Raw genomic sequence first — 12,287 nt, 5'->3', positions numbered from 1 at the left:
ATTATAACAGGTCCTATCGGATCTAAGTATGCCATTTTTACTTAAAATAATTTGAGTATGGTTGAGTCGCAAATGGTTAATGGCGGCGAGAGCAATATAAAAAAGCATAAACGAGATTTTAGCAATTGTAGGAATGGTCTCATCAAAACCAATACCATAAGATTGAAAATAACCCCTAACAATTAGTCAGGTTTCTACGCAACTCGAAGAACCATTTTAGTTGAGTTTGATTGTGAACACTAAACGACAACCGAGTACGCTTAATAGGAGGAAGCGTCTCAAAATCCCAAGTATGATTGCCACGTAGGGCCCCTATTTCATCTTTCATGGTATGTCACCATCTTAAGACTATCTCCAATGCTAAAGGCGTCCTTAGGCGCCTTTAGCTGCCACGTAATCTGCTACATAATATCCTTACAAATCCTTAAAAACTCCTATTTCATCTCCAACCTACAAATATCCTTACTTTCTTTAATTTCCACCTCATCAACTACCCATTACACACAATATTTCAATAAAACTTTTCTTTTTTTTTTTTTTACTTTGGGCTAAGGGCCTCTAAGGAGGGATGAGCTCCAATGGTAAGGGCATACAAGGGCCTCTAAGGGCTTGGTCTCCAAGGGCCCATTGAAGATAGTCTAAGTGGGCAAGAGAGGCCATTACTTCTCTCGAAACTGGATACACCATGTGGGTTGTAAATGTGTGTTTCTAATGTAATAAAGTTTGTATCTTGTCATGGTGTAGGTAGTATCCGAAAGGGTGTATAAGGGTTATGGTGTAGTCATGAATCGGGCATCTCAATTCTCTTATCATTATATCATGCATATTTGTAACATCCTAATTTCAAAAAGACTCAATATAACATTTTAAGTGCAGAAGGTCTCATTTGTTTTGCTTTTGTGATATGCTAAGTATGGTATGCTAAAATTACTTAACTAAACCTAACCTAGACTCTCTACTAATAGTCTAGACTATCCTAAATACTAGACCACAATGACAGATAATTGTGCCTATCGAATGCAGTAAAACCTAACGGATGTCCAGATACCGAACACACATGACACTAACGACGCTATCTAGACTTTGAGTCAACTAATACTTAACTGGTTAATTTAATTTGGGGGTTTTTAATTTATTAGTTAATCTAACAACCTAATATTAACTATGATGAACTAGATTACCAAGACCCAAGCTGAAGACTACTGTGGTGAAATTAAGGATGAGAAAATACTACTCAGGTTCTAAAGATATGACACTTTCAGAATAAAGACAAGTTGAATCTCCTCCCGGTCACTCCAACAATGCTAAAGTACCAAAAACTAGATCTCCTCTCGGTCTCACTAATCACTCTACACCCTAGACTATACGGGGTAACCTAAAAACACTTAACAAGATTTAGGAAAGCAAATAATACTAGGGAGCTTAGACAAATCTCCTTCGGCTCTCTGCACCTAAATACCAAGCACCAAAGACAATCCCATCTATCTATCTCCTTCCAGTCTCAAGATTAGATAGAACACTAATCTCCTCAGAATTATCAAACAAAGTTCATATGGGATACGTGCACGATAACCATAAACTAGCTAGAAACACAAAGTAGGTAACATAACATGCAACTATACTTGAAAGACATTCATAAAGACACACGATGAACGTTTAACCGATATAAATTATAACAAAGCATGCACACCTATCTAGTCAAATATAATTAAGTCTGTTACTTTAATATTAATCCATCAATTAAATTACCAAAACCGAGAAATTGCCGATTAAAAATGAATATTCATCATAAACCTGAGTAAATAAATATGAACTAGCCAATAATCAAAGTGGAAAACAGAAAACAGGTCTTTAACAAATAGCAAAGCATGTTCATAATCTGAATACAACAAAATTTGGAAAAAGTAAAAAAACGAACACTAGCTAGATGCAAGTCAATCCGATTCATCATTTTTGGCTTTAAATCTTGATTCAGTCCGCTTTCCACCTTCAAAACTCGATCCAAGCTTTAAATTTACTTCCTTGTATTCGTCATCGTGCTCATCAATGTATATTTGAGGGGTATTATTCTTCGTCCAGCAGGTCCCCTTTTTATTTACACAGATCCATGTGTTTTACGACATCATAGTTTGAGTCAAAATACAACTTTCCACTATATGGGCCTCTTTAGCGAATTGCAAACAATGGGTGGGATGTTGGTATGTTGTTAATAGGATGTCGAACCGAAGATCAAATTTTCGAATTGCTCAAATTGAATTTTTCGAATAATTTATTTTTTTGCTTAAATTCGAATTCGATTAAGAACCAGCCAATTCGATTCGAATAACCCTAATTGGAATTCGATTCTAGTTTGATTAAAATTTTGAATTCCAATCGAATTCAGATAAATTCGATTTGATTCAAGTTCAGTTAAAATATGTAATAAATTCGTTTAAGTTATGAGCTATGTAACGAGTTAGGTAATAAACTATTTTAATACTTAGAATAAATTTAGAGAGTAATTTATACTATAGCCCAATAAAAGTTGTATATGTATTATATATTAAAATAATAAATAAATATGTATAAATTTAATTCGAATTGAATTTAAAATTATAAACTCGTATTCGATTCGTATTTGATTTGCTGGACTCGAATTGAATCGAATTCGAATTCTAGATAATCAAATCAAATTTCTAATTTTTCGAAATCGAAACGAATTCTGATACCCAAACAAGTGGGCTTGGCCGTGCCTTCCAACTTCCAAGTCTACGTAGGTGAATAATGAATTAAAAAAATCGTCCAGCAACCTCATCAAATTACTATGATATTTTGGATGTGATATAGTATATATCAGATTAATAATTAGAATATATATAGGGAAAGGATAATAAGAAAATCCTTATAAGTTTAAAAAACTTAAGAAACTCAATTTTCACCATTCATCTCAAATTTCTATGGTTGAGATTGGCTATTGCAAAAAGTAACTTTTCAGAAACATGTTACAGATTGATAAAATTAACTGTAATAGTTTTTTGCTTTTTCACTTTTTCTGACACACTGACATATAACAGGTTTGTCTGTTAAATTATTTTTTTATAAACAAATTTGAAACATGTTTTTTACATGCACTACATATTGAAAACTCGTAAAATTTAAGTTTGAAAATATTACACTTCGTAAACCCTGTAAAATCTGCTGTTGAAAACAAAAAAAGTGTAGCATGTGATGTTACATATATGTAAATGAGTGAAAAAGGTGTAACATATTAACTTTCTTTCTCCTAAAAAAAGGTGTTACATGTCAGATATTCTGAAAAAAATTGTAATACGTGGCAAAATTTTGTCGATCCATTGGGTTTCTTGAGTTTTTTTAACACACATGGGATTTCTTGGTATATATATATATATATATATATATATATATATATATATATATATATATATATAGAGAGAGAGAGAGAGAGAGAAAGTGTATTGTACAATCTGGGTTAACGTATGGTGGGAAAATAGAATGTGCGTGATTAGTTGTATAACATGCGTGATTAGGATTCGTTTCAATTTGTAACACCCCGTGTTTTCGAATGTCAAAGTCAAAGTCCAAGTCAGCTTCGACTTTCTTTGACTGTAGATAGTCTATGTTATGTTTTAGTTGTATTATGTGGAGTAAGTGTTGTAATCAGCAAGAATCGAAGTAATCGAATGTTTTAACGCGAACCGATCTACGACTGTGAATGATAGGAAGTAACAATGCGATAAAGTTAAGTAATCAGTAATCAAACCGATCTAACAATCATCTAACTCGAGACTCGAATTATGCGAACTCTGGTATTGCTATACGTGTGTGTGTGCCTTATGTGTTACTTGTGCGTGTTTACTTTATGTTTGATGTGGTATTCAAGCAAATCAATCGAAAATCGAATCGAAACTCGAAAAGGCAATCGAACTCAATCGAAACCGACATCGAAACGTGACTTATAGATGATTGTATGTTAGATATAGTCCCAATCACTGAAAGTAATTTGACTAGGAACCCTATCGTATTCGTACCATCGTCCATCGAAATCGAAACATCGAAATTCGTCGCGAAATACTCAAAGTGGGTCGCGGGTCGAACAGGAGGCATCCTGATCGAACAGGCCAGCCGATCGGCTAGCATCTTGCCAGCCGATCGAGCAGCCCATTCGATCGGAGCTCCTGGCCGATCGGCTGCCACTTCCCCTTTTGGAAGCCTATAAATAGGGTTGTCCTTGTCTTCATTTCCACTTTTGGAAAGTTCTGACCGGCCAGCTCCTATTCTTCATCTTTTCTCAGATTTCTCTCAACTCCGGTAAGTTTTCACTCTAATTCTTGTACGTTTTTTTATCATTGCATGATTCTACACCTTTCTATCTTTCAAAACTTGGATTCTAACCGTGAAATCACCAAGATCTAAGAGTTCTTGGGTGATGTCATCATAGTGTTCTTCAAGAACACCAAACTTTGGCCTCATTCAAACATGAATAGCTTAGATCTAACTGATTTTCACATAAACAAACTAAGATTCTTACGAATCTTAACATTTTTATGAATAATTTCCAACTTTCTTCAAACATTTTTACACTCGAAGCCGTAAAACTGGTAGAAACGGAGCTTGAACCGGCTAACTAATCATTCTAACAGTTAAGAGGTTCAAGATTCGGATTCTATATACAAGGTTCACCGATTTTGGGTTAAACTCTAAACCAACGTTCCGAACCGTTCACCGGCCTGACTTGGGTGATTCCTGTCCGAGCCAAAGAAGCGAGTAGGAACGGAGGGCATCATAGTTCAACTCATTGTCAAGTTACCTTAAAAGAATGACAAACAATTAAACAACCAAATGTTAGACGAAAGGCCGACCAGGTCAGAGATGCTGGCCGACCGGCTAGGCTGTTCAAACAGCCCAGCCGATCGGACATACCAGCCGATCGACCGGGCCAGCCAATCGGCTAGCACATGGTCCCACACTTTCCAAATTCATGAGGCATAGTATCGAGGGAGGGATGTTCGATCGAACTGTGTTTGGTGAACATTACTCTTCGGATCATGAGATACTACTCTTCAACACTTGATTGATTTTACCACTCGTTCGTAGTAGGGAATGCCAGCCAATCGAACAGGCCGTTCGATCGAGTGGCATTCAGTTGAGGACTATTTCTGAAATTCCTAGCCGATCGAGTGAGCTGGCCGATCGAGCGAACCGCTCGATCGATCGACTTGAAAGGTAGGAACACTTCAGTGTTCTCAAATGCTGCAACGAAAACTTCAAAAGTTCAAATCCTCAAACACAAACACACCAGAGGAAGAAACAATCCACTCGAATGGCCCAGCCAATCGAGCCTACCGGCCGATCGAATAGGACTGTCCAAACGGATATACCAGCCGATCGAACAGACCGTTCGATCGAACCTGCCGTTCGATCGACCAGCCTATTCGATCCATCCTCATTGGTTTGCATTTCCACGTTACTCATTGTTGTACTATCGAACTATTCAGGCTAATCTTACTCTCAGCGCTCCCTTCAATCCACAATCAATCACTGTGAGTATACTCGATCCCTTTTTTCTTTTAGCACTTCTGGGTGTTACATACGTTACCTATCAAATCACAATTAAACACAAACTATTTGAACGCTAACCGATTGCATGTGCCACTTGACTAAATGAATGCTGTTTATTATGTTTACACGTGGAGTGCTATCTACCTGCCTTAGCAACATAGTACTATAGTTTGGACTCAGCACCCGTTCACACGGGGGTTGTTAAGGACAATTACTTGCATGGATTACGGTGGTAATCATGTATTGCGAACCGTCTCGGACGGTCAACCCGCAGTCGTTGGTATCGATGGTCCCATGTCGATAATTAACATGCATCGTTTTCCTATGTGTACGTGCCTGGTTATACGTAAACTATTCGAACTCTATATGCTATTATCAAACTTGTGTGCTCACCTTTACATTTTATGTATTGACTTTATTTTAACGTATGTGACAGGTGCTTAAGTTGCTAGGATGCTTAGGCGCGTGGTGATGAAATCGAGGCTAGGGAGTCTAGAAATAATAAACAATTGTCTGTAATAATAATTGAATCTGAGTTGTCGGAACGGAATTATTTGCCTAGTTGCTTTCTATGATAACTTGTTTATTTATTTGGGACACGGTATGGGACGTGTCATTTAAACTGAATTTGTAATAATAGTTGTTGCGAAAACTTCTGGACAATCTGTTTCGCTCAGTGTCGCGCCCCGATGATTCCGCCATCGGTTGGGGTGTGACACAATTAGTCTGGGATTGATCAATTGTTTGATCAATTTTGTTCAATTCGTTTCAATTTTCTTTTCGTTTCAGTTCAAGTTGGCCATTGGTCGGTCAATTTCATCGAATTGTGTTCAATTCATCGTTGATTTTGAAAATTTTCATCAAAATGATGACTTGAAATCAGACCGTAGAATAAAGGATGCAGGAACATGACAGAGGATGCAGGAACATGACAGAGGATGCAAGAACATGACAGAGGATGCAGGAACATGACCAACATGCGTGATTATAGGTTCAACACGCGTGATTATGGTTTTCAACATGCGTGATTAGAGTTTTTGAGTTTTATAACGTCCGTAATTCCCAGCGTACACATCGTACGTTAACCAACCCATATATATATATATATATATATAGAGAGAGAGAGAGAGAGAGAGAGAGAGAGAGGTGAAAGATAAAACGAAAACCCACTTGAGTTGAGAAAACTCAATAAAACCCTATGTAACATTTTTATTAAAAAAACAGGGAATGTAACATAAATGTACTTGAACATTTTTATAAAAAAATGTAAAAAGCGCCTACTTGTTTTTTTTTTTCAAATTTGTTCAAAATTTGCATGTTACATTTTTGTGGACATCTATACTATCTATTAAAGGAGGTTAGGTGATGACATAGAAATGCCTACGTGTCAACTTCTCAGGTATGCCACGTAGTCCAAGGTGATGTCATAATTCCGATTTATTTATATATATAAAAATCTATTAATCTAAATAATATTATGTATATTTTCAATTTCAAAATTCAAACAATATTTTCAATCCTTTTCAATATCTGGCTCCACTTTCAAAATTCAAACCATAAAATAAATCCCTCCTCTCTCTCTCTTAAAACACTTCAAAATTTCAAAATTCAAACCATAACTTATTTCCTATACCCAAAAAAAGAATCATGATTTCTTTCAATCACCGGATGAATCACATACACCGATCCACCTCTCTCTAAATTCATCACCCAATAATCCATCTAGAAATTGATAGGACAAACCAAATATCACACAAAACCCTAAATTTGAATTTTTTTCTGCATCATTCTCTCTTCATCAACTGTTTCACATCAAACAAACTCAACAATTCTCTAATGGAAGTACCAACAAACCGAAGCAGAGTCGTACTTCAGGTAGCTGTATTTTCCCTAATTTGCAGCTTTTCGTTCGTTTTCGCTGGAGATATTGTTCATCAGGATGATATAGCACCTAAATGGCCTGGATGTGAGAACAATTTCGTTCTGGTATGCTTCAATTTCAGACTTTCAGTTCTGTTTTTAGATCATTGTTGTATTGTTGTTGTTTTGGTTTTTTGATCTTAAGGTTTTCATCTTTAGTTGTTCAGACGATTTTTGGCCGGAATTTTGCCGGAACGTGGGTTGAAAAATGCGCCCTGAGGAAATGAAAGAGGGGCTTTTGAAGCAAAGCAAGAAGTCTGCACTGGGCCTGAAAAGTAGGCCTAGGCGCTCGTCTGGGTGAACCTTGACAACAGAGTTTTAAGGTGATACTCTGCAGTTCACTGCAACTTGTAGTGTTTAGAAAGTTATGATGCACCAACCTGTGTTACCGGATAGGTATCTCTACGTTTCCAGTTGATATTACAAGTGTCCCCTATCATGGTTGATTATTGGTTGGTTTATTTCTTGCATATAGTTTTTTTATCTGATAGGTTGTATTTGTTTTATGCTACTAGCATTTTCTTGATATGGGGTTTGGATGGACTAAACTACATTCTTTTGAATTTTGTTACTTTATAGGTTGGGGGTGTTACCCCAAAGAAGGGTGGGACAGAGCATTTGGGGCTGCCTGTTTTCAACACGGTTACATATGCATTTGGGACAGAGCATTTTGTGCTTTCAGTAAAAGAAATTTATTAAGTGTTTTTAACTTTATAATTTATGCTACAGGTTAAGGTAAAGGCTGCTCTTCTTCAGCAGTCAAAAACTCGGTTAATTGGTCCCAACTGTCCTGGTATCATTAAGCCTGGAGAATGCAAGATCGGTATTATGCCTGGTTACATTCACAAACTAGGGCGCATTGGTATTGTATCTCGGTCCGGCACGCTAACATATGAAGCGGTGAGATATTTTTGAGTTGTTATTACTCCATTAACTTATGATTGTTTTTATGCTTATGAGGCCCATGATAGCACTAGAGAAACCTTTATGCTTGAAAAGTGTTAAGGCCGTTTGCTCTTCCCTTTTGAGTAGCTTCATCTACTACTTATTTGTGTAAAATAGTTATGTAAGCAACTGAGCTAGAATTTATGTTTGTGACTTTATTACTTCATCTACTTATGCTCTTAAATGTTACATTAGTTTAACTGTTTGTTACTTATTTTGAGTTCAAAACATATCCTATGAAGTTTAATGAATGGCATGTCTGACTTTGTGACAAGTATACCAAACCACTGTTGTCGGCCTAGGCCAATCCACCTGTGTAGGCATTGGTGGGGATCCTTTCAATGGGACCAACTTTGTTGACTGTATGAAAAAATTCATTGATGATCCTCAGATAGAAGGTAACCTAAGTTTCAAAATAGAAGTTTATTGATATGTGGTTGTTATTACATTACATTGTACTCTGCTTCTAAGAGCATAAAGTAAACGGTACCCAATAAACTTGGTTTTGGGGGTTTTTATGTGCCTGTTCTTTTTCGGACATCCATGTTTCTCATTTTTTATTTGGTTACTGAACAGGTTTTGTGGTTTCGCTTTTTGTTTGTTGTAGGAAGTTTGCTTCTTACACGAGGTTAACCGGATTCTAGCCTCGAATCGTCTGGAGCCATTCTCAAGGCTGGCAAGTGGAAAGTTCAACTACTTCTCAAAGGATTGCTTACAACCCTTCCAAGAAAGGTATAATTTCCATAATACAACTTATCATTATTGTTTACACATCTAATATTGTGGTATTGTATCATGTAGGGTTTTATTTTGGTTGTAAGTTTGATTTACCATCACTTTCAACACTCACACTATTTGCATAGACAGTTATGCTGGTAATATTTGTTACCAGATACTAGATACTGAAGGGTTGATTTGTCTTGGCAATTTTAACTTTTTCTTTAATGGATCATTGGATTGTTCAGTTGTTTCATTGGTAAAGAATTTAGGCATGTGTTTTGTGCTATATGATATGAGTATCTTATTATGTGTCCATGTTTGTTTGTGAATTTAATATAGATTTACAACCTTCAAAACCAAATGGTGATTATGATCATTGAGAAAAAAGAGTGGGTTGCCAATTATGAGCAGATGAAATCCACTGCAGAAATGGCTGAACTGACGCTAAAACATGAGCAATCTATCCATACGGCTGCTCTAGCTGAAGCAAAGCTAAGGGAAGAAAAACTGAAAAAGGCTTTTGGAATTGAAAAGGAATGTGTTTCCAATGTAAGCATGTATTTTCGTTAAAAGTTCATGGTATAGCGACTTCTTTCTAGGGGCCACTGATAGTGAAAGTCTAAACCTGCTAGGGGCCACTGATAGTGAAAGTCTAAACCTGCTAGAACCGCCTTTATTTGTAGGAGTGCTACAAGAAATTAGACAAAAGATATGAGTTGTTCCACTACAAAAAAAAAGCTTTTCTTTTTTATTATTTTTATTGTGCATCATTACATCTCTATGTTCATCGATTCACATGTGGAATATAGATTCCTTTTGAGCTCCAGCAAGGAGATAGTTCTCTTATGAGGTGAGCAAAGTATAGGTGAGCGTTATTTTTATTTGTATCCAACTTATTTACTCAACAAATAAATATATGGATGTCTTGTATTCAAGTGTATGTGTTGCTCTGCTTGGTGGTTGAACTTGGTTCCATAAAATAGTTCTCTAATCTTAGAAGGCTCAATTCAAAAGAGCCTGAAACCATTTGCCCGACTTTGTATAAAGCTAGAGACATTTTGGTTTTAGTGAAAATAGTTTAGTACTTGGGTACCATTAAATAAGTATTCATTTCTTTAACTGATAACAATTTTTTTAGTGCTCATGTGCTTACACGTTTAAATATATTTTGAAGCATTGCGGGCCTGTTAAATGTTGGAAGCGTGTTCTAGACTCCATCTGCTGGAGCTTTGAAGGGATTTGGTTTTTGTGAATTTGAATCCGTGGAAGGAGTTTTACGAGCTTTACTGTTGCTAAGGAGCTTTAGGTATGGTTAAATATATTTTTTTCCTATATTTTTTATTTGATTGATGGTTCATGTCTAAGTAATTATATTCTTTAGCTTTATAGTTTTTTTCTAGAGGCAACATGGGTTGCTAATACTTACATTTTTAATTTAGTTTTGCCTTCTACTTGGGCAAATGGCTGTTGAATTCTTAAGTGATGCTAATTTTCTTTAACCATTAAGTTCTTCAACGTACCTGACTGGCCGACCTTTGCTTAGACACATCAATACATAATCAGTTAGACACATTTTAGGTTCTGTGGTTTATTTCTAATGGGTCAATTTGGTGAAATCAAATAATTTAACTTAAAAAGCAATTGGTTAAATGGGTAGAAAGTTGCTGAATTAATATTTTTTATTTTGGGTAAATAAGACTCGCCTAAACTGTATTTGAATGTGTCTAGAAACCATTTGCAGCTTAAAAGACAATAGTTTATTTTTATTTCATAGTATGTAATATAAATTTGACTACCTACTACACCTTGTGAACAAACAAATAGGAAAACAATGACATTAGTATGGAATCATTTCAACACATATTGTTCTCTTTGTTTTTATAGATAAACACATACTTATATCATATTATAAACATTTTACTTGACATTATAAAATGCTTCATTGCAGGTGTGCATGCTTTACAATTTTCTTTATGTACTATATGCAAAAATGTTCAAAATGATTGAAATCGAGGAGAAGATGATACAGGAAACGCGATGTAAATGCAACTGAAATCGAGAGAATTGTAAGTTATCGTACATGCCAAACCCTGGGGATCATATACGTTCATTGTCGATTCTTGAAATTCGTTGATAGTATGGACATAAAACATTTGAAGTTTGGTTTATAGCTTTTAAGAATTGTTTTGAACAAAGAAATAAGAAATAAAGTCGAATTTTGTTTAGTTTGCTTTCACAATGTTCATTTATCGTTTCACGGATTTGTTCTTTGATGCTTAACCCTTGAATCTCGGGTTTTTAATAAACAAGATTATCGTTTTCGTCTATAATTTCATTGTTAGCAACAACTTTAAAAACCAAGCACAACCAAAGATGATTTGGTTTCAACTTTTTAAACCTTTTAAGATGATTTGGATTTTTGAACAGTATCTAATTAGTTAAATATTGACAGATTGGGTGGATTTACGGTTCCGTGATGGAAGATATTCTTACAGGATTCAAGATGCATGCACGTGGTTGGCGATCGATATACTGTATGTCACCTAGACCAGCCTTTAAAGGTTCTGTACCTATAAACCTGTCGGATTGTTTAAACCAAGTGCTCAGATGGGCTTTAGGGTCGATTGAAATCCTGTTCAGCAGACATTGCCCAATTTGGTATGGTTATAGTGGAAGAATAAAATGGCTCGAATGTCTTGTGTACAGAAACACAACCCTTTTTCCCGTCACCGCAATTCCGCTTCTGGTCTACTGCCGAAATTTAAAGCAAGTAATAGCAGCCCGTCGTTTACTTCTATCGAGAAATCAGGACATATCGATCCAGGAGGGCATCATGGAGGATCATATCTTCTATTGACCAGAAGAAAGAGAGCTGTGGGAATGAAGATCATTTCAAGCTAATTAAGGACTATAGGGCGAGAAACGAGACCGAACTAAGCAAAATTCATGACGGATCATATGTTTAACATTGTTTCATAAAGATATGTAACTATACACAAAGAATTTAAATAATATATTATAATATGTTTTTTAGTATTTGATTCCGATCGTTATTAGAACAAACCCGTGTATTCACACGGGTGTACACCTAGTATATATTATGTAACATGAAATTTTTAACACTTTTAAAAAATATAAACTAC

The 12,287-nt window shown here is 35.8% G+C and overlaps 1 long non-coding RNA gene across 5 annotated transcripts; it reads left to right on the top strand.

Moving 5' to 3' along the window:
* The first annotated feature begins 7,143 nt into the window (after positions 1 to 7,143).
* Positions 7,144 to 11,817, top strand: LOC110941780. Of its 5 annotated transcripts, none has more exons than XR_004867358.1 (8): positions 7,144 to 7,545; positions 7,647 to 7,875; positions 8,059 to 8,379; positions 9,032 to 9,156; positions 9,484 to 9,693; positions 10,319 to 10,450; positions 11,093 to 11,210; positions 11,597 to 11,817. It is a non-coding gene; the product is annotated as an uncharacterized LOC110941780 (long non-coding RNA). The 5 variants fall into 5 exon arrangements; XR_004867363.1 differs by having other exon boundaries at positions 7,639 to 7,802; XR_002594404.2 differs by having other exon boundaries at positions 7,145 to 7,545; positions 7,647 to 7,802.
* Positions 11,818 to 12,287: the final 470 nt, after the last annotated feature.

This window comes from Helianthus annuus, chromosome 1 (genome assembly GCF_002127325.2).
Source record: "Helianthus annuus cultivar XRQ/B chromosome 1, HanXRQr2.0-SUNRISE, whole genome shotgun sequence".
Classification (NCBI taxonomy): domain Eukaryota; kingdom Viridiplantae; phylum Streptophyta; class Magnoliopsida; order Asterales; family Asteraceae; genus Helianthus; species Helianthus annuus.
This window is presented reverse-complemented; position numbering and strand designations above follow the sequence as displayed.